Here is a 19,937-nt window from a genome sequence, read left to right as displayed (position 1 = left end):
TTCAGGAAGAATTTTCTCAATGTTCAGTGGCTGCTGCTTAAAAATACGTAGTTGTCAGGATTACCTGCAAAGACACAGTGATAATAGAGTTTTTAAAGATTTCTTTCTGGGAAGAAAGGCTGTCAAAGGTTTTAAAACTAGTAAAATAGGTGGCAAAAATCTTCAGATTGCAGAGTGTTATGCTGAACTATATGGAGTTATAAAAGAGCCAAGAACTAGTAGCAAAATAATGTAATAAATTAGTAATGGGAGTATGTGTATTGTCCCACTGTTCTGAGCTTTGTCTGGCTTTGTGCAGCGTTAGCACAGCCCTGCTTTTCCATCCAGGAAGTGATTGACTCTCTTCCTCTGTCTGCAACGTTTCCTGGCAGTATGGCTATTAAACCCCTCTAATTTCTTTTCTTTATGAGGTACCATGCTGGTAAAAAATTTCAGTAGCTGCTGAAAGCTTCTTGGATAGGAGAGCTGGTGCAATTCCTGATGGCTTGTCAGTATGGCAGCCTCAGATGATGTTTGAAATTTAGCATGTGCCCAGGTCTTGAGACTTAGAAATTGATGAATGTACAGTGTGAAAGTGCGACTCAAATCTTTTATCCACGTTTTGAAGAAAATACTTCATCTGAAAGATTTCAGCCCAGAAACAGTGTTATTTTTGTCAACGTCTTTTCATTATTCATTCTTCTGAGTGGGTAAGCTCAAGTATAAATTGTCAAGGTTGATTGCTTCTGATAACATAGGAATTTGGTTTGGTTTCACAGAACCCTTCGTCATTTGTATTTATGGGTATTTTCTGCAAATACTACGTTGTACAGTTCTACTCTGTTATTTTGGACATTTTTCTTGGGTAAATAGATGTAATTGAGAGCAATTTTTAAAATGTAGTTATTTTGAAGAGGATTTAAATTTAAAATTGGTGTTCTCTTCATATTTAATAATGAAAGTATTTCTGATGAAATATGGAAATTCATAGGTAAACGGAGCTTTTCTTTTGTTAAGCTGTTTCCCTTGAGCCTTTGTTATGGTAAAGTTGAAATACAGACCACATACATCTGGTTCTTTACCATATGCATTTGTGGCTAACCCATTAAGGATACCGGTCACTAAATGTAGAGATAGAATTGCACATATTTTTGTCTTTAATGGGAACCGGAGAGTTAAATGGAATTGCAGAGTTTAATGCATTCACTTACTGCATAAAGACCTAATATGGTATCCTTGAGCAAGACTGGTTAGTGGGTTGGACCGTAGTTTATTATGCTGGAATGCTGGAGAGGGGCTTTTGACAAGGGCCTGTAGGGACAGGACAAGGGGAATGGCTTTAACCTGCCCGAGAGGAGACTGAGTTGAGCTCTTGGGCAGAAGCTCTTCCCTGTGAGGGTGCTGAGGCGCTGGCACAGACTTTTCCCAGAGAAGCTGTGGCTGCCCCATCCCTGGCAGTGTTCAAGGCCAGGTTGGACACAGGGGCTTGGAGCAACCTGCTCTAGTGGAAGGTGTCCCTGCCCGTGGCAGGGGGTTGGAGCTGGATGAGCTTTAAGGTCTTTTCCAACCCAAACCATTCTATGCTTCTTGAAGTGGAAGCCTTGGGAATTGTTACTGCCTTGAACCGAAGCTGAGAGGTCTGAAGACCCTCAATTTGCAGGAAGATGTACTTTTTTTAAGTAGCCTGTTTGAAACCAAAGCATGTATTGAGGAACATAATATCCTGAAAGATGTATGGTATATGGTTTATTTTCAAGTTGCAGGTACATTACTCTGCCTGCTGTGAGCCTGAGCTCATGCGTTGAACTTTAGGCCTGAAAAAATATTTCCCTGGAAGCAGATTCAGTCCCCAAGACAACTCGGCAGGCAGCCTAGTGCAAAATGTCATTGATTTGGGGTGTTAATCAGAATGTATTATAAAGATTTTGTTTGGAGCAGCGTTGGAGTTCATCAGGTTTTCAGAAATTCTTTGTGCTTTCTATAAGCAAGCCAGGTTTATTTATCCTTCAGTACATCTTGTGGTAGAGCATCTTTCTGGGGCCTCGTGCAGCAGCATCTTTAGTGCAAACCTTCAAGCCTGGGAGTGGCTGACAAAACCACAGATGAACTTTCGTCATTGTTTTGGACTGGACCCTGCGGTATTGTTGTGGTTTGAGCCCAGCCGGTAACTCAGAACCACGCAGCCGTTTGCTCACTCCCCCCCTTCTTCCTCCCCCCGCTCCCGGAGGGATGGGGAGGAGAATCGGAAGAATGTAACTCCCACGGGTTGAGATAAGAGCAGTCCCGCAACTAAGGTATAATACAAAACCACTACTGCTACCACCAGTGATAATAATGATTAGTGAAATAACAAGGGGAGAGGATACAATTGCTGACCACCCACCAACCGATACCCAGCCCGACCCGAGCAGTGATCTGGGCCTTCCGGGTAACTCCCCCCGGTTTATATACTGGGCATGACGTGCTGTGGTATGGAATACCCCTTTGGCCAGTTTGGGTCAGGTGTCCTGTCTCTGCTTCCTCCCGGCTTCCCCTCCTCCCTGGCAGAGCATGAGACTGAGAAAGTCCTTGGTTGGAATAAACATTACTTAGCAACAACTAAAAACATCGGTGTTATCAGTGTTGTTCCCAGGCTGAAAGTTAAAAACCACAGCACTGCACCAGCTACTAAGAAGGAGAAAAATGACTGCTATAGCTGAACCCAGGACAGTATCCACCCCTTATTCCATACCATTCACGTCATGCTCAGATCCCACATCTCTCAACACACCATCGCCCCTGTCCCATATATACACATATATATACACCCACACCCACACACAGAGAAAGGTATCATTCCCTAGTCCATGGACCAATCCCTGTAAAATTGCTGAACTCATCCAGTCCATGATGTCAGGCTCCATCTCTTGTAATAGTCTTTCAGGGCAGGAGGGACGGTGTGTAGTGTTGGATTGTTGCCTGTTGATAATACCGCCAACCTCGTCTGGTCACTGCTGAGCTCCTCTGGTTTCCTCAAAACTCATTCTTTGTTGAGGTGGTGATTGGAGGGAAGTCAGGGTCAGTTGCTGGCGACCTGAAGATATCTAGCTGGTGGGCTATGAAAGTGTTATAGGGCAGGCAACAGCGTACAATTGAGTTCACTGGCTGTTTTCCCCCAAAATCAAATCCCCTTGAGGTACACATCGGATTTCCCCATCTTCCCGCATTACCCACCAAGTACATCCAGGTCCCTGAGCAAAAGCAACCCCACAAGTGGGTTTGCCTTTACCTGAAGCAGGAATAACCCAGACTGTCTTCCCCAACAAATTCTTTATGTGCACCACAAGAACTTTATCCCCCTCTACAGGACGTAAAAGTTCTGATTGGGCTGGGCCAGCCCTGTTGGGAGATCCCCTACTGTTGACCAACCAGGTGGCTTTTGGTAAATGTGTATCCCAGTGTTTGAAAGTCCCACCTCCCATTGCTCTCAGTGTAGTTTTTAACAGCCCATTGTACCGTTCGATTTTCCCAGAGGCTGGTGCATGGTAGGGGATGTGATTGATATACCCACTCAATGCCATGCTCTTTGGCCCAAGTGTCTATAAGGTTGTTCTGGAAATGAGTCCCATTGTCTGACTCAATTCTCTCTGGGGCGCCGTGTCGCCGCAAAACTTGTTTCTCAAGGCCCAGGATAGTGTTCCGGGCAGTGGCATGGGTCACAGCGTGTTTCCAGCCAGCCGGTGGTTGCTTCCACCATGGTAAGCACATAGCGCTTGCCCTGGCGGGTTGGTGGGAGTGTGATATAGTCAATCTGCCAGGCCTCCCCATACTTGTACTTCAGCCATCGTCCTCCATACCAGAGAGGCTTTAATCGTTTGGCTTGCTTAATTGCAGCACATGTTTCACATTTGTGAATAACCTGGGCAATAGTGTCCATCTTTAAGTCCGCCCCTCGATCACGAGCCCATCTATATGTTGCATCTCTGCCTTGATGGCCTGAGGTGTCATGGGCCCACCGGGCTAAAAATAATTCACCCTTATGTTGCCAATCTAAGTCCATCTGAGCCACTTCAATCTTAGCAGCTTTATCCACTTGCTGGTTATTCTGGTGTTCCTCAGTGGCCCGACTCTTGGGTACATGAGCATCTACGTGGCGTACCTTCACCACCAGGTTCTTCACTCGAGCAGCGATATCTTGCCACAATGCAGCAGCCCAGATGGGTTTACTTCTGCGTTGCCAGTTGCTCTGCTTCCATTGCTGCAACCACCCCCACAGGGCATTTGCCACCATCCATGAGTCAGTATAGAGATAAAGTACTGGCCATTTTTCTCGTTCAGCAATGTCCAAGGCCAGCTGGATGGCTTTCACCTCTGCAAACTGACTCGATTCACCCTCTCCTTCAGCAGTTTCTGCAGCTTGTCGCAGGGGACTCCACACAGCTGCCTTCCATCTCCGATGCTTTCCCACAATACGGCAGGACCCATCAGTAAACAAGGCATATTGCTTTTCACTCTCTGACAGTTCATTATATGGTGGGGACTCCTCAGCACGCGTCACCTCCTCTTCTGGTGACATCCCAAAATCTTTGCCCTCTGGCCAGTCCATGATGACTTCTAGAATTCCTGGACGACTGGGATTTGCTATTCGAGCTCATTGTGTAATTAGTGCGGCCCACTTACTCCATGTAGCATCAGTTGCATGATGTGTAGAGGAGACCCTGCCTTTGAACATCCAGCCCAGCACAGGCAACCGGGGTGACAGGAGGAGCTGTGCTTCAGTTCCGATCACTTCTGAGGCAGCTCGAACCCCTTCCTAGGCTGCCAGTATCTCTTTTTCAGTGGGAGTATAGCTGGCCTTGGATCCTTTATATCCCCGACTCCAAAAGCCAAGGGGTCGACCTCGAGTCTCCCCTGGAGCTTTCTGCCAGAGGCTCCAGGTAGGACCATTCTCCCCAGCTGTGGTATAGAGCACATTCTTCACATCTGGCCTGGCCCAGACTGGTCCAAGGGCTACTGCATGAACTATTTCTCGTTTAATTTGTTCAAAGGCTTGTTGTTGCTCAGGGCCCCATTTGAAATCATTCTTCTTCTGGGTCACGTGATAGAGAGGGCTTACAATCAGACTGTAATTTGGGATGTGCATTCTCCAGAACCCCACAACACCTAAGAAAGCTTGTGTTTCTTTCTTGTTAGTTGGTGGAGACATTGCTGTTATCTTGTTGATCACGTCTGTGCGGATCTGGCGACGTCCATCTTGCCATTTTATTCCCAAAAATTGAATCTCCTGTGCAGGTCCCTTGACCTTATTCCGTTTTATGGCAAAACCGGCCTTCAGCAGGATTTGGATTATCTTCCTCCCTTTCTCAGAAACTTCTGCCGCTGTATCACCCCACACGATGATGTCATTGATGTATTGCAGGTGTTCTGGAGCTTGCCCCTGTTCCAGTGCAGTCTGGATCAATCCATGGTGGATGGTGGGGCTGTGTTTCCACCCCTGGGGCAGTCGGTTCCAAGTGTGCTGGACGCCCCTCCAAGTGAAAGCGAACTGTGGCCTGCATTCTGCTGCCAAAGGGATGGAGAAAAATGCATTGGCAATGTCAATTGTGGCATACCACTTGGCTGCCTTTGACTCCAGTTCATACTGAAGTTCTAACATGTCCGGTACGGCAGCACTCAATGGTGGTGTGACTTCGTTCAGGCCACGATAGCCTACTGTTAGTCTCCACTCTCCATTAGACTTTTGCACTGGCCATATGGGGCTATTAAAGGGTGAGCGGGTCCTGCTGATCACTCCTTGGCTCTCCAGTCTGCGGATCAGCTTATGGATGGGAATCAAGGAGTCTCGGTTGGTGCGATATTGCCGCCGGTGCACTGTTGTGGTCGCAATTGGCACTTGTTGTTCTTAGACCTTCAGCAACCCCACAACAGAAGGATCCTTTGAGAGACCGGGCAAGGTGGACAGCTGCTCTGTCTCCAAGGCAGCGATACCAAAAGCCCGTCTATACCCTTTTGGGTCTTTGAAGTACCCTCTCCTGAGATAGTCTATGCCAAGGATGCATGGAGCCCCTGGACCAGTCACAATGGGGTGCTTTTGCCGCTTCCTCCCAGTCAGGCTGATTTCAGCTTCCAGCATAGTTAACGCTTGGGATCCTCCTGTCACTCCAGAAATATAAATGGGTTTCACCCCTTGATACCTTGATGGCATCAGAGTACACTGTGCACCGGTGTCTACTAGAGCCTTATACTTCTGTGGGACTGATGTGCCAGGCCATCTGATCCACACAGTCCAGTAAACCCGATTATCCCTCTCCTCCACCTGGCTGGAGGCAGGGCCCCTCTAATAGTGATAATAAAATTCTCCACTTATGTCTTGTAGAAAGGGATTAGTATTCCTTATCACAGGAGCTGGAGTAAAATCAGCTCTTCCACTCCATCTGGGAAACTGCTCACCAGAGACTGGAGCAGCAGCTTTCATGGGAGGATCATCCTTGACCATTGTTCTCCTCTTCAATTCATGCACCCGTTGCTCCAGAACTGAGGTAGGTTTTCCATCCCACTTTCTCATGTCTTCTCCATGATCCCGCAGGTAAAACCATAGGGTGGCCCGTGGCGTGTACCTCCTATATTTTCTTTCTCGAGCAGTGGGGCACCTTCTGTTAATAGCTGAGACATGGGTTGGTACGCGTGGGGAACTGGATAGATCGGATAAATCGTCTCTCAACTGTTTGAACTCCTGGGACAGTTTTTCCACAGCTGAAATGATGGAAGGGGTGAGATTGTCTTTGAACTCTCGGAGTTGACGAATCAAGCAATCCACTGTTGGTGATATTCCATCATTCCAGGTCATTGATGCCAATGTGTGGGCATATGATGATGGTGCACTCCATGTAAGTTTCCGCCACATGGGTCGTGTACATTCGACTTCATCTGGATCTACGGATGTGTTCCTGGCATCCGGCCTATGATAGATCATCTCTAGAATGGCTGATTCCCTCAGGGACTGGATGCTTCTCTCTATCGTGGTCCAGTTGGCTGAGCGACTCGTAATATCGTCTTTGTAGGGAAACCTTTCCTTCACAACTGCCAGGAGCCGCCTCCAAAGACTGAGGGCTCGCTTCTCTCTTGCAATCGCTTTGTCAATTCCTCCTTCCCTAGCAAGTGATCCCAGCTGCTTGGCTTCCCTACCTTCTAGTTCGTGACCGTCAGCCCCATTGTCCCAGCATCGGAGCAACCAGGTGACAATGTGCTCCCCTGGAAGACGGGTGAAATCTTTTCGCATATTCCGCAGCTCGGTCGAGGTCCGGGGTCGAGAAGTGACCTCTTCTTCTTCTTCCTCTTCCTCTGACCCACGTAGTAGTAACTCTTGTTCAGATGCTGTTCCGTGTAGTAATGGCATTGGGTCTTCATCTTTCTTCGCTTCGCGGGTCGCTCTTTGTGCCTCTCGTCTGCTTTTGCTTACAGGGGCAACAGACATTGTCACAAACTGGACATTTGGTTTAGCTGCAGTGTTTGTCACTGTGGTTGGAGTGGCTGCAGTGTCTGCCACTAGGATTGGAGTGGTTGCAATGTCTATTGCTGGGGTTGGTGCAGCTGTTGTGCTTGGGAGTTGAGTAACACCAACAGCTGCATTGTTTATTGCTGACAGGGTTTGAGTAGCTACTGTGCTTGTCACTGGGGTTGGTGTAGCTGCGGTGCTTGGAGTAGCCACATTGTCTGTTGCTGTCGGGGTTTGAGTAGCTACTGTGCTTGTCGCTGGGATTGGTGTAGCTACTGTATTTGAAGTTGGAGTAGCTGTGTTGTCTGCTGTGGTCAGGGTTTGGGTGGCTGCTGTGCTTGTAGTTGGCATAGCTGCGTTGTCTGTTGCTTTGCCATCAGATCCAGAGACATTTTTTTCCCTTTGAAGGTGCTGCATAGTGTTGAGCAGGGCTCTGTAGGTGTAGGCCAAGCCCCAGCACGTTGCAGCGAGTTGTCCCTCTCTGCTATAACCAGGACGACAGCACACCTTGTTTAAGTGTTTTACTAGTTTTTCCAGATGTTGCACTTGTTCAGTGGTGAAGTTCCAAAGCACTGGAGGGGCCCACTGGCCTAGGTACTTGCCCATACTATCCCACACACCCTGCCACTCATGACTGTCCAGCCTCAGGGAAAATCTCTTGGTGGTCCTCCTATATCGTCGTCTAACCCTAGGCCAGATTTGAACCCGATACTGCTTAACTTTCGAGATTAAACGAATTAGGATGTTCCCAGGACGGGATGGCCGTGGGTAAAACACACTCCGTATGTGTGCCAACATGCTGATCCCCAGCACAATCAGCAGGCAGGTTTCAAGGGTACTCAAAGGCCATCTAAACCCTTCAGAACTCTCAACCGCTGTTGCAAATAGGCTGGTGGGGGAACGGGGGGTGAAAGGGAATGCCTCCTTCGTAAGTTGACCCCCCGAGGTGAAAAAAAATGATATGCAGTTGCTAAAATATTTCATTATATACCTCCCAATGTATAGATGTGATGGCCACTCTGGAAGCACAAACCAGACCAGTTTCATGATCAATGAGTCTATTGTATTACAAGTCATTACGATGAAGTACAGTGAAACAAGAACCTTAGCCCAGGCCCCCCAGCCGATAAATGCTAAACCAGCAAATAGTGGCTGTAAGTAAGGTACAACATGCTGAAACTCTGAGATCAAGCGCAACAAGTCTGAGAGCCAAATAATCACCATTGTGACGAGTAGTAACAATGAATGCTTATCACAAATATGATTAGACACACTCTGGTCAGATCTGTCGTTATCTCAACCCTTCGAGCCCCACGTTGGGCGCCACAAAGAACTGTCGTGGTTTGAGCCCAGCCGGTAACTCAGAACCACGCAGCCGCTCGCTCACTCCCCCTCCTTCTTCCTCCCCCCGCTCCCGGAGGGATGGGGAGGAGAATCGAAGAATGTAACTCCCACGGGTTGAGATAAGAGCAGTCCCGCAACTAAGGTATAACACAAAACCACTACTGCTACCACCAGTGATAATAATGATTAGTGAAATAACAAGGGGAGAGGATACAATTGCTCACCACCCGCCGACCGATACCCAGCCCCACCCGAGCAGCGATCTGGGCCTTCTGGGTAACTCCCCCCGGTTTATATACTGGGCATGACGTGCTGTGGTATGGAATACCCCTTTGGCCAGTTTAGGTCAGGTGTCCTGTCTCTGCTTCCTCCCGGCTTCCCCTCCTCCCTGGCAAAGCATGAGACTGAGAAAGTCCTTGGTCGGAGTAAGCATTACTTAGCAACAACTAAAAACATCGGTGTTATCAGTGTTGTTCCCAGGCTGAAAGTTAAAAACCACAGCACTGCACCAGCTACTAAGAAGGAGAAAAATGACTGCTATAGCTGAGCTCAGGACAGGTATCAATAAACTAATAACTTTTCCCAGTCACTTTCTGTCATCAGTCAGTGATGCTCTGTGCAAGCATTTATTTTGAATTGCCAGTTCAAGTGTCATGTCTGTAGTTTCTGTTTAACAATTCTGTTATGTTTAATGGGTTTGTTTTCATGAAGAATTGAGGATGATTGTGCTGTCCTGGTGTGAATAGCTCTTTCATTCAAGTTCAGTCTGTTTATGTCTGGGTATGGAGCGAGTTGAAGGAAAATGGCACAATTGTCTGTGATCTGCTTCCATCGTGTTCATTTCGGGCACACTCTCAATTAGGGAACAAAGTCAAGATTAACAAAAGTTAAAGATCTCAATTAAAACTTTGTGACTTTAGAGGATTTTGCCCCTTTTTGTGAATATGAAATTTTGTGTAGAATCTCGAGTTTTTTAAAGAGCACAAATACAAGCAAAAATTGCTTGTAAAAAAGATCTCTTGGAAAAAAGACTTCTGGTAAAGTGGAAGTTTTGCTAGGGGAGTCAGAATTTTAACCGCCATTTTAACTGCCATTCATAATTGCACTGATTGGCCAACAGTGCTCTTAATTTCAGTGCCTTTTGTGGCTTCTGTTTTCATAGAATAATAGAATCACAGAATGGTTTGGGTTGGAAAGGACCTTAAGATCATCCAGTTCCAACCCCTGCCAGGGGAAGGGACGCCTCACACTAGACCATGTCACCCAAGGCTCTGTCCAGCCTGGCCTTGAACACTGCCAGGGATGGAGCATTCACCACTTCTTTGGGCAACCTGTGTCAGTGCCTCACCACCCTCACAGTAAAGAACTTCTTCCTTATATCTAACCTGAACTTCCCCTGTTTAAGTTTAAATCCATTCCCCCTTGTCCTATCACTACAATCCCTGATGAAGAGTCCCTCTCCAGCATCCTTGTAGCCCCCTTCAGACACTGGAAGCTGCTCTGAGGTCTCCACGCAGCTTCTCTTCTCCAGGCTGAACAGCCCCAATGTTCTCAGCCTGTCTCCATATGGGAGGTGCTCCAGCCCCTGATCATCCTCATCGCCCTCCTCTGGACTTGCTCCAACAGCTCCGTGTCCTTCTTATGATGAGGCCACCAGAACTGCACACAATACTCTGAAGTGGGGTCTCAGGAGGGCAGAGTAGAGGGGCAGGATCACCTCCTTCGACCTGCTGGTGACGCTGCTTTTGATGCAGCCCAACACACGGTTGGTTTCTGGGCTGCGAGCGCACACTGCAGCTGGCTCATGTTCAGTTTCTCATCAATCAACACCCCAAGTCCTTCTCTGCAGGGCTGCTCTGAATCTCTTCTCTGCTCAACCTGTAGCTGTGCCTGGGATTGTTCTTACCTTGTTTAGGACCTTGCACTTCTCATTGTTGAACTTCATGAGGTTGGCGTTGGCCATGTCTCAAGTTTGTAAAGGTCCCTCTGGATGGCATCCTTTTTACCCAGCATATCAACGGAACCACACAGCTTAGTGTCATTGGCAAACTTGCTGAGGGTGCAGTCAATCCCGCTTCTGTTTTCAGTTCTTCTGTCTGCCGTTGGGTTTTTGCCTTTTTCTTAAATCCTTACTGCAAAGCAGGTGATAAAGGGGTTTGTTTCATGTGCATTTGTGTATAAAAACACACACACTTGCACACTCTCATTTTCAAGTTGAATGTGTGCAGTAGGTTTTATATGGCTTTCTTAAAGGAAATTAGCTACTATCACCTTGTAATACCAGATAGTGATGAGCAGTGTTTTAGTCTGGAAGAATTGTTGTGGCTTGAATTATGTAAGTAGATAGGTGAAAAACCCAAATACCTTCTCGAGGTATAGTGGACATGTTTATCTGAAAATTATGGTTCTGTCTTGCATTCAAAAATTCAGTTTATGAAACTGCACTAATCAAAGGAATCATTTGAATAGCTGTCAGCCCCTCTTCCTTTATCCTGCATAGTGATAGTTGTTTTGGCTGTGGTGCAAAAAAAAAAAAAAAACAAACCAAACACCCCAATCTTGACATCTTTGATTCCCTGAAAAAATGAAAATACTTTCCAAAGTCTCCTAATTTGTCAGAAGAGCTTGTCAGCCTCAACATCTTGAGACTGATCCTGGTCCTGCATAGAACTAAGCATACCAATTTACATCTTTTTATTTTACCTGCATTGAAACACACGTTTCATGGAGAAGTACCTGCTACAGATTAAATGGACTTCTGTGATTCATTATAATTAGGATCAGTACAACTTTATATTGAAAATAGTTCAAGAACTCTCATGACTGATTTTATTGGGTTTTTTTTGCTGTATATCTTGCAAGATCTACACTACCAGTGCTGCAAACAATGGTAATTCTTTCTTTGGACTTTTATGTTAGAGACTTGGGTATTTTGGAATGAAGCTTGCCCTGTTGGTTTTCTGTCTGGACTTGTTGTTAAAGATCATTAGCAAGTGAAGATTTTTTGTTACAAACCATCAGTTTGTGAAGATTTTATGCTTACTCCCTTCACTACTGGGAGTTAAAATTCACACAGGATTAAGGAGAAACAGCATCTTGGATTTAAGAAGCTTGTACAGCAGTGTTCTCATTGGAATTTCACATTCCATTATTGTTGCACTAAGATATTGGGGAGCCAAGTGTTTAGTAATTTGTTGTTGGGATTTGATAAATTCAGAAACAATGTATAATGTCCAGATAGCATTTAGGTTGAGAGTGCAAGGTCAGTTATGGAATTAAAATAACAATTGAATACTAATATTTCGTCTGTGTTTTGGAGAGTTCAATAATTCAAGCATGTATGGGATGGAACTCTGTAAACCTTTTCAAACTGACCAAGGTTTGAACTGTGTTAATTCGTTTTCCCAAGTCCAGTTTTCTTAGGTTAATGGCTTCTGATGAAATACTGAAATAATAGTCCAGTGATTCAAAGGAGAGCCTAGCAAGTAGCAGCTGATAACTTATGCCTGAGAAATAGATGCAAAATATGTGGCTTGGATCTTTTTAGTTGTGGTGGTGTTTAAAATGTGCCTGTGAGGCTTAACACTCTAGAAGTCATCTTTTAGAAAGATACAACTTTGAGTTTTTAAATATAATGCTAGCTAAGATTTTCAGCAGTATACACTGAAAATTAAGTCTTAGGTAATAAACTCTCTTCAGAGGATTTGGTTTTGTAATGTCTTACAAGGCTTAGTATTTTTCTGTTTGCCAGGTAATCATACAGTAAGTTTTCCTGGCTGTTACTCTTAGCCCATGGCAAGTGTGAAATCCTTTAAGTTAGGAGGCTTAACGCATCGGAAGTAACTTGTGCTTGCTCTGAACTACACATGGGTAAACAGTTTATTCCCACTTAGCTAATACACAGGAACTTTGTTCTGTGTTTAAGACTTTGGTGAATCCTTTCCTTCTCATTTTGTAAAGAAAAAAACCTATGTGAAAGCCACGGCACAAAACCAGAAGAGCAGTTGTGTGAAGTCCCTTGCGTATCGCTATTCACAATAGTGAGCTAAGAAACAAGAGAACTGAATGTGCACAGAATTTGCCCCTTGTGCCAAAACACTTTAGAAATCCACATCCTTTATTTGTAAGGGTATCTGAGAATGAAAGAGAGGCATACATGGGGATCAGAAAGGCTTTCAGTTTTATAGATTAGGGGGGGCATTTACTAGTGTAATTAGCGTTTAAGAACATTTAAAACCAATTATAGTAGTATTAAAATGTGGATTAACCTGCCCCCTTGCTGAAACCTGTAAGGGTCATGTTAGATGAATTCTGGGGAAAGCAGAATATTGGCGCTAATTCTGTGGTTCTGTGAGCATAGCCAGCTATTGCATTCAAAAAATAAAGGTAAAGGGTACTGACTTGAAATTTGGTTCAGGATAAGTGTCTTCATATGGCTCATGCTTTTCCTTTTGCCTAAATAACAACAAAATAGAATTATTGTGTTTAATGGAAGTGGACAGTTTTTACCTCATGAATGTTGTAAAATGGCTGAAAATTATTATTAGGATTATATTTTAGTGAAAGCCTAAAAATCTTACTATATTTGAATCGATGCACTGGATTATGGAAGCATGTTACATACGCTATATTTCAAGAAGTAATTCATCGAGCATATAATAAACAGAAGGGGGCAGAAAAGCCTTATATATTCGTTTGGATTCCAGTTTTGAGAATTTAAATCTTTTTAATGTTACAGTCTCTGGAGATTATTTGGAGTTTTAAAATGAAGCAGTAAGAGCACTCCCTGGAAACTTTTCCTGCAAGTTGGGGTATTTAATTCTGAGTACAACAAAACGAATGAATGAAGAGGAGAGCATTAAAAGGGGGAAGTTTTCATTTTCCTCTGGAAAGGACAGAACTTTAAGTTGTGTTTCAAAGTAATTTGCATACCAGTCTACACCAAACTCAAGTACAGCATTTTTAATAGTTGTAAAAACAGCTGATCTTGGTACTCATGGAAAATAATACATAGTAGTATAGTTTTAAAAAATAGTCTACAGTGTTTTTGGAGAGTCCTAGCTTTACTTCAAGCAAGGTGGGAAGGAGCTATAGATGAACTTAGAGCTTCAAAAGGATGAAACAGCCTATCATCTAGCAAGATCTCGGCAAGGTTGGTAAGATGGCAGAGAGCCAGTCTTCCATCTGCTTTATTTGGCAGGAGATGCTATTTAACTGATACGTTTCCAAACGTAAAAAACACACTGTTTGGAATCTGAATGTCTTTCCAAACAGAATTTTTCCTTTTCGTGGAACTGTACATTTTTGCATATCTTTAGCTTTGTTCCATATTGAAGGGTGGAGTATGAGACAGGAAATCTGCTCCTAATAACTTTTAAAATTGTATTCTTTGTAAGAAGTCAAGAGTGGTATTTCTTCCATATCCCTTCAGGGTATATGGAAATTAAAGATTCAGTACCAGCTCTCAGAGTAGCAGCATCCTTGGCCTACCTATAAAAACGTATGTGTGGTGGCAAGCATGGTTCGGTAATTGTGAAAAGCAAGAGAACAGAGATACATTATAGAAGTTATTTACAAATCTGCTCTATAAGAGTTGTGTGTTCGAGTTCTGTTTGCAGAAACCTAACGTTGTATTTATTTGCAGTTTATCTGGTGACCATCAAGGCTTCAGTTAACTAGTGTCTTGAGAGCCAGTTTATAACACTGCTTCCTTCATCCCCAAACATCTAGAGCCACATAAGTCAGATTTATGCTGACTTATTTTGTAAGAAATTTTGGAAAATAATTCTAGAAGTATCTAATTGTATAATAAAGGGTTCAAAGGCTTTACTTTTTCCATACAGTGTTTTCTAAACATAGCATTTTCTGTTTTAGTACTAAGGCTGCAGTAGATCACTCATAGTAACTGTGTTCAAGATCAGTTAAACCTACATATCCCTTACAGATCAGCCTTTTGCATTTCATGTTTAATTCACTCTCCAGTATGCTGCAGTACTTCTACTTCTCTAGTTCAGGAAGTTAAGGCTCAAAGAAGGGTAACAACTGTTAATTTATTTCTGTACTTTGCTGTTGTATTACCTATATATTTTTAATCTTACATTTATCTTTAAAGATGCTTGTATTTACCTGTTAATTATAAGTCATGGCCTGTCCGTTTCTTGTCTATAATCAGAAGATTAATAATCAATGACATTTCTGTTAGCAGTGTTTTTCAATCGTAGTTATGTTGTTTGCATGTGGCCTGGATGTCCTGGTTTTGATGCTCTTGTGTATCTGCTGAGGCCAAAAGGTTCGCTGTGCATTGATGTTTTATGGAGCTTCAGCTGAGTTTGAAGTAAGAGAAATTGCTGTGGGTTCTTCCCCACAACATTTTTTTTTTTTTTTTTTTATTCTTAAAAATAAACCCAACAAAACAAACCACCCCCACAAAACGCCACCAGAAATGGTATCAAGTTGCTTGCATACCTATACCATAAGATCCCTGAAGTAACCCCCTTGTTTTAAGTGGTATGTTCTTCAGGTCACTTGTAGCCTGACTGTTGGTTAGTTGTTGAACTAGTTGGAAATGGGTGTTGTCATTTGTGGATGACTACACTTGATTGTACAGGTGTGTTTAGCTTTTCTCAGAGCAGACTAATCCACAACAGACGTTAACAGCTTTTAAAATTGGTTGATGAAATAGGTCTTAAAGCTAGTGATTCATGTCTTTGATTGTCAGCCAATTCAGAGGCGCTCTCTAGGTAAGGCTGTATACAACAAACTCCATATAAATGTATTTTGTAGCTTGGAAAATGTCTGGCTCTTACTTATTTGAGCTGAAAATTCAATGTTAAATGTTTTTAAACTGTTGACAGTATGTTTTAATAAATGCTGCTTTTGCTTTATCTTTATTATAAATTGATTACAGCTTTCTCAGTTTTCACATCCATGAATCTCTCTCCAGTGATGGCTGGTGTACTTTGGCTTGTCTTTTCACAGGATCTAAACATTAGTGCCGTCTTTATAATGTCTGCTCTTATACGATGTTCCAGATGCAAAGAATCCAAAGATAATTTTTAATGGCTGAATTCTTACTGAAAATGATGGATAATGCTGCTGCTTTTGTGGCAATTGGCTTGACTGCAGTTTAGGGATGTTAAAACTTTAACTGTTCAAGTGCCCATACCCCTCCTTACCCTATAGCAGGTGTTCCACTGGTCTTCATCTTGGTGAATCATCTGTTTATTGGTGAGTTTGCTCTCTCCTGGGTGATGAGGAGCTGCATTCATTGTTTTTTGACATAAATCCAATGTAATTTTGTGTATGCTTTGCCAGTTTGTGGTTTTGTTCATGTGTACCGTAGTGTAAATTCATAAGACAGTTTTCTCATTCCTGTTTGGATACGGAATCTTAACTGTATGTGCAGAAGGCAAAGGAAGCAGGTGGCCATCAAGAGGAAGAAGCATTTAGCATTATCTCCCTAAATAGCGATGGAAAGATCCAGAGTGGCTGGTGTTAGAGATGAACACAAGTGTTAGTGCAAGATAAAAAAGAAAAGAAAGTAAGGAAAATGCCACACTTCTAAAATGGTAATTTTCTGTATGATTTGAAAAACATGCAGATTTTCCTTATGGTAGGGCTAATTGTAATATTCCTCCAGATGTGCCCCCCCATCCCATGAGCAGTATACACTTAAGTCTTCATGTTCCCCCCCCCCAGCAGTAAACTGGAAGATGTGACAGTTCAAGGTCTCTTTCCCAGACTTGTTTTCCTTAAGACTGTGTTTGGCTGGAGAGCTTCAGTACACACAGTCTGCCAGCACTAACTCCAATTCCAGCCTTCCTGATCCCGTCTCTTTCTGCATCTCCTTCTGAGACGTACCCTAGAGGATGAGAGAATGATATCCTCGGGAGCCCTCCCTTCCACATAAGCAGCATCCGCTGTGTGAGTGTTGGAGTGACCACAAGGTATTACATGACCAGGAAACAGCAGTTTGTGTGGCTGTGGCTAGTTCAGAGTCTCGAAGCTGAGCTCTTAGTTACCTCTTTGCAAGATCTCATGTTCAAAGAAGACTCAGAAATGGTCTAAATAGAGCACTTGCGTTTGAAAACTTTGGTCTGATTTTTATCACAAGTCATTTTCATCGGTTTAGAGAAACGTTTTTGATCTTGTACCTTGTGAAAGATAGAAATGTCAGTTAGTTCCTTATGCTTTATTTTTCTCTTTCTAAATGAAAACCTCATCTGGGAAGAGGAGGAGATGATGGTCCTGATATTGCCAAAAGTTCTTTTATGTCATTGGCTGCATTCTGTGTGATTGACAGGTTGTTGGCAATGAAAAACCAACAGTTAAGACTAATGATCATATCTATGACTCACACGTTTCCATACTGAAAACTACCTTTGGCAGCAATTTTCTTATGTAAAATGTAGAATGTCCTTTTATATTTAAAAAAAAAAAAAAAAAAGGCAGAGGCTAAATGTGTACATTTGAAAATCATTATCTGGTATGTTTGGTTTTTTTAAGAAATATTTTCATCTCTAAGTTAAGAGAGTATTTTGTTAAATGCACTCAAAAAGATTTCCCAGAATATAATAATATCTGTAGGTTGCATGCATTTTAAATTTTTCACTGAGTTGTGTCCAAGAATAGGCAAATTGCAGAACCAGTCTCTCCAAGTTCTCTAATGCTTATGGGGAAAGGAGCACGTGAACACAAATGGAAAGTCCTGAAGCCTGTGCAGCAGCACTGGGTTTCTGAAGCACTCCCCCTGACCCTTCTTAATATTTTTTTTCCATCTTCTCCATGAGTATAGCACTGGCAGCACTCATAGGAAGAATTGCTTCATTTGGGATCGGAGTGAATATCAGAAGCTTTCCTCCTCCTTCTTTGTGATTTGTTTTCTGTATTTTAGTACATAAGCAATGGTTAAAAATCAATTCATCTCCAGTATGAGATGTTCAGACTAAAAAGTTAGAATAATCCAGTATGAGGATGCACAAACCTGTAGTAAGTTTTAATGATTTCCTCTGGATTTGTCAGGTTAGCCCAATATTTTGGCTTTCCATAGAATTCGTTATTTAATTTCATGTATATTAATTGGATTTCTTGTTGTCTCTAGAATAAATAATCTGAAAACAGAGAATAGAACAACTCGGAGGAAAGTTAACAGGAAGCATATTCCTGTATCTGCAGGGAATCTTGTGGTTATCCATTTCTCCTGTGTATGAGTTGGACTCTTAAGACAATCCTGTGAAACTCTCCTTTTTCAAGCATAGTGGAACCTTTTCATATTAGTCCCAATTATTTTTTTCTTTTTCTGCCAGATATGTGACTGCTCAAGTTTCACAGCATCAGCTCTCAAAAATTTCTGCCTTATGATGCCTCATTGTCAGAATTTGTCAGCAAATTTTATTGCCATTCTTGTTCCATGGAGATCATGGACCAGAATTGTAGTTCCTTGGTTAATATTTATGATAATTTGAATGGAAAGGTTACCTCAGTCACCTCATGCAGTCTCCTTTTGAAAGCATCATTCTTCAGGAGTTAAGCATAAAACATAAGAAATTCCTTCTTTAAGAGTGAAAAAGAATTGAGTTTTCCTGGAGTATTTGTATTAGTAGATACAGAACACAAATACTCTTTTCTCCAACACTAATGATTCGTGGTAACAGACAAGAAACTCCAGTTATTTTCAAACTAGAACTCCTACTCAGGCAGGTTAATCACAGAGAAAGGTTAATTGGTGGTTGTAGATTTGTTGTGTGGTGTTGAACATTTTCAAACAATTATTTTAGCTGTTCTCTACCACCGTGCTTTCTGTGTGACTTTGTTTTTTTTCCAAACTGCCTTATGGATTCTTTGATCCCTTACAAGTTGAGAACAGTTCATTTCCAAATGTAAAACAATTGATGGACAATTTGGTGGTAGTTGTGGCTTGTTGCAGAGGTTTTCTTTGTGTATGTGGTGTCTGGTTTTGCCTTTCTGCTGTATAACCGGGAAAATATGTGTCAGTAAAATGGTATGTTTAGTTAGTGGCTCCTCCCAAAACAACTGTGAAGGTGGATTTTTCCTGTCAATAATCAACTCTACTTACTAACTAGGAAAAGTTAATTCTTGGAGAGGAGCCAGTGTTTTCATAGGTGTTTGTTTAGGGATGAATTGGAAAAAATGTTTATGCATTGAAGTAAGCAAGCTTGAACATACACTGATGCATTGAAAAGGGGATAAATCTGTGCTGGTGGGCTGTATAAAAGTATTCCCTTATTCTCAATTTGCTTAAATTAGCTATAAGCCATCCAGCTCACTCTCTAGATTGTCTTCCTTAAAAATGAATATGACCAAAAAAAAAAAAAAAAAAAGAAAACCTCCGAAGGGCAACTCCCCCAACTTCTTCCTTATTTTATGCCAATTTTTAGTGCTAAGTCTCTTTATTCCAAATATAAACTTAATATGAGTAAAATCCTAAGGTCTTTTATAAATGTAATTTTATTGCATTTATCTCTACAGCTGAAATTAATTATTCAGAGTGTTCATTAAAAATAAGCTTTGGTAAGTGACATTTTAAACAGGCATTCAGAAGTGATTGCAAGTAAGATGGTGATAAAGAACAGTGTCTAAAAGGAAGTGTAAAATTCTTGAACATTTTAAACCAGCCTGTGAAAACTTTAAATGTGGCTATGTGGACAATTTGGGAAATGTAACAGGAACACATAATATTGATGCCAGACTGGGGGGACTGCCGGCATTGCTACTGGCAAGTATTGCATTTATCAAGTATTTGGTGTGGGGTTTTTTTGTTTTTAAATGTTTGGTGCTGACATTGAGAAAACAGACACAAGTTGCCCCCCTTTTTTTTTTCCCTCCGATAAAGAATGTGCAGGTTTTTTTACCCCTTGATAATGGAGAAAATTTTAAAAAGGTGACTATGGAAGCATCATAAACCCCTAAACTCTAGACAGCAGCAAAAAAAAACCTAACAGAACCTCCCCATTTATTGCTTAATATAAATTGAAATTCATGTACAGGTGAAAAGTACAGTCAGCACTCATCTATGATGAGACAAACATCTTCCAGAGCTTCTCAAGGTTTGCAGTCCACCTGATCCTTGGCAGCCCAAGAGGAATTCTGTTTGTTGCTAGCACCAGATGCAGTTAGTTAA

General features: G+C 42.5%; 1 protein-coding gene and 1 long non-coding RNA gene across 5 annotated transcripts in view; both read left to right on the top strand.

The window, feature by feature from the left end:
* The window catches only part of BANP (BTG3 associated nuclear protein), a 153,906-nt gene that overhangs the window by 22,041 nt on the left and 111,928 nt on the right, over positions 1–19,937 (top strand). The window lies entirely within an intron of this gene.
* Positions 1,633–9,468, top strand: LOC115601000. The gene is made up of 2 exons (XR_003989206.1): positions 1,633–2,117; positions 9,356–9,468. It is a non-coding gene; the product is annotated as an uncharacterized LOC115601000 (long non-coding RNA).

The sequence above is a fragment of the Strigops habroptila genome, chromosome Z (assembly GCF_004027225.2).
Source record: "Strigops habroptila isolate Jane chromosome Z, bStrHab1.2.pri, whole genome shotgun sequence".
Classification (NCBI taxonomy): domain Eukaryota; kingdom Metazoa; phylum Chordata; class Aves; order Psittaciformes; family Psittacidae; genus Strigops; species Strigops habroptila.
The sequence above is the reverse complement of the archived record's forward strand: the minus strand, read 5'-3'. Positions and strand labels throughout refer to the sequence as shown.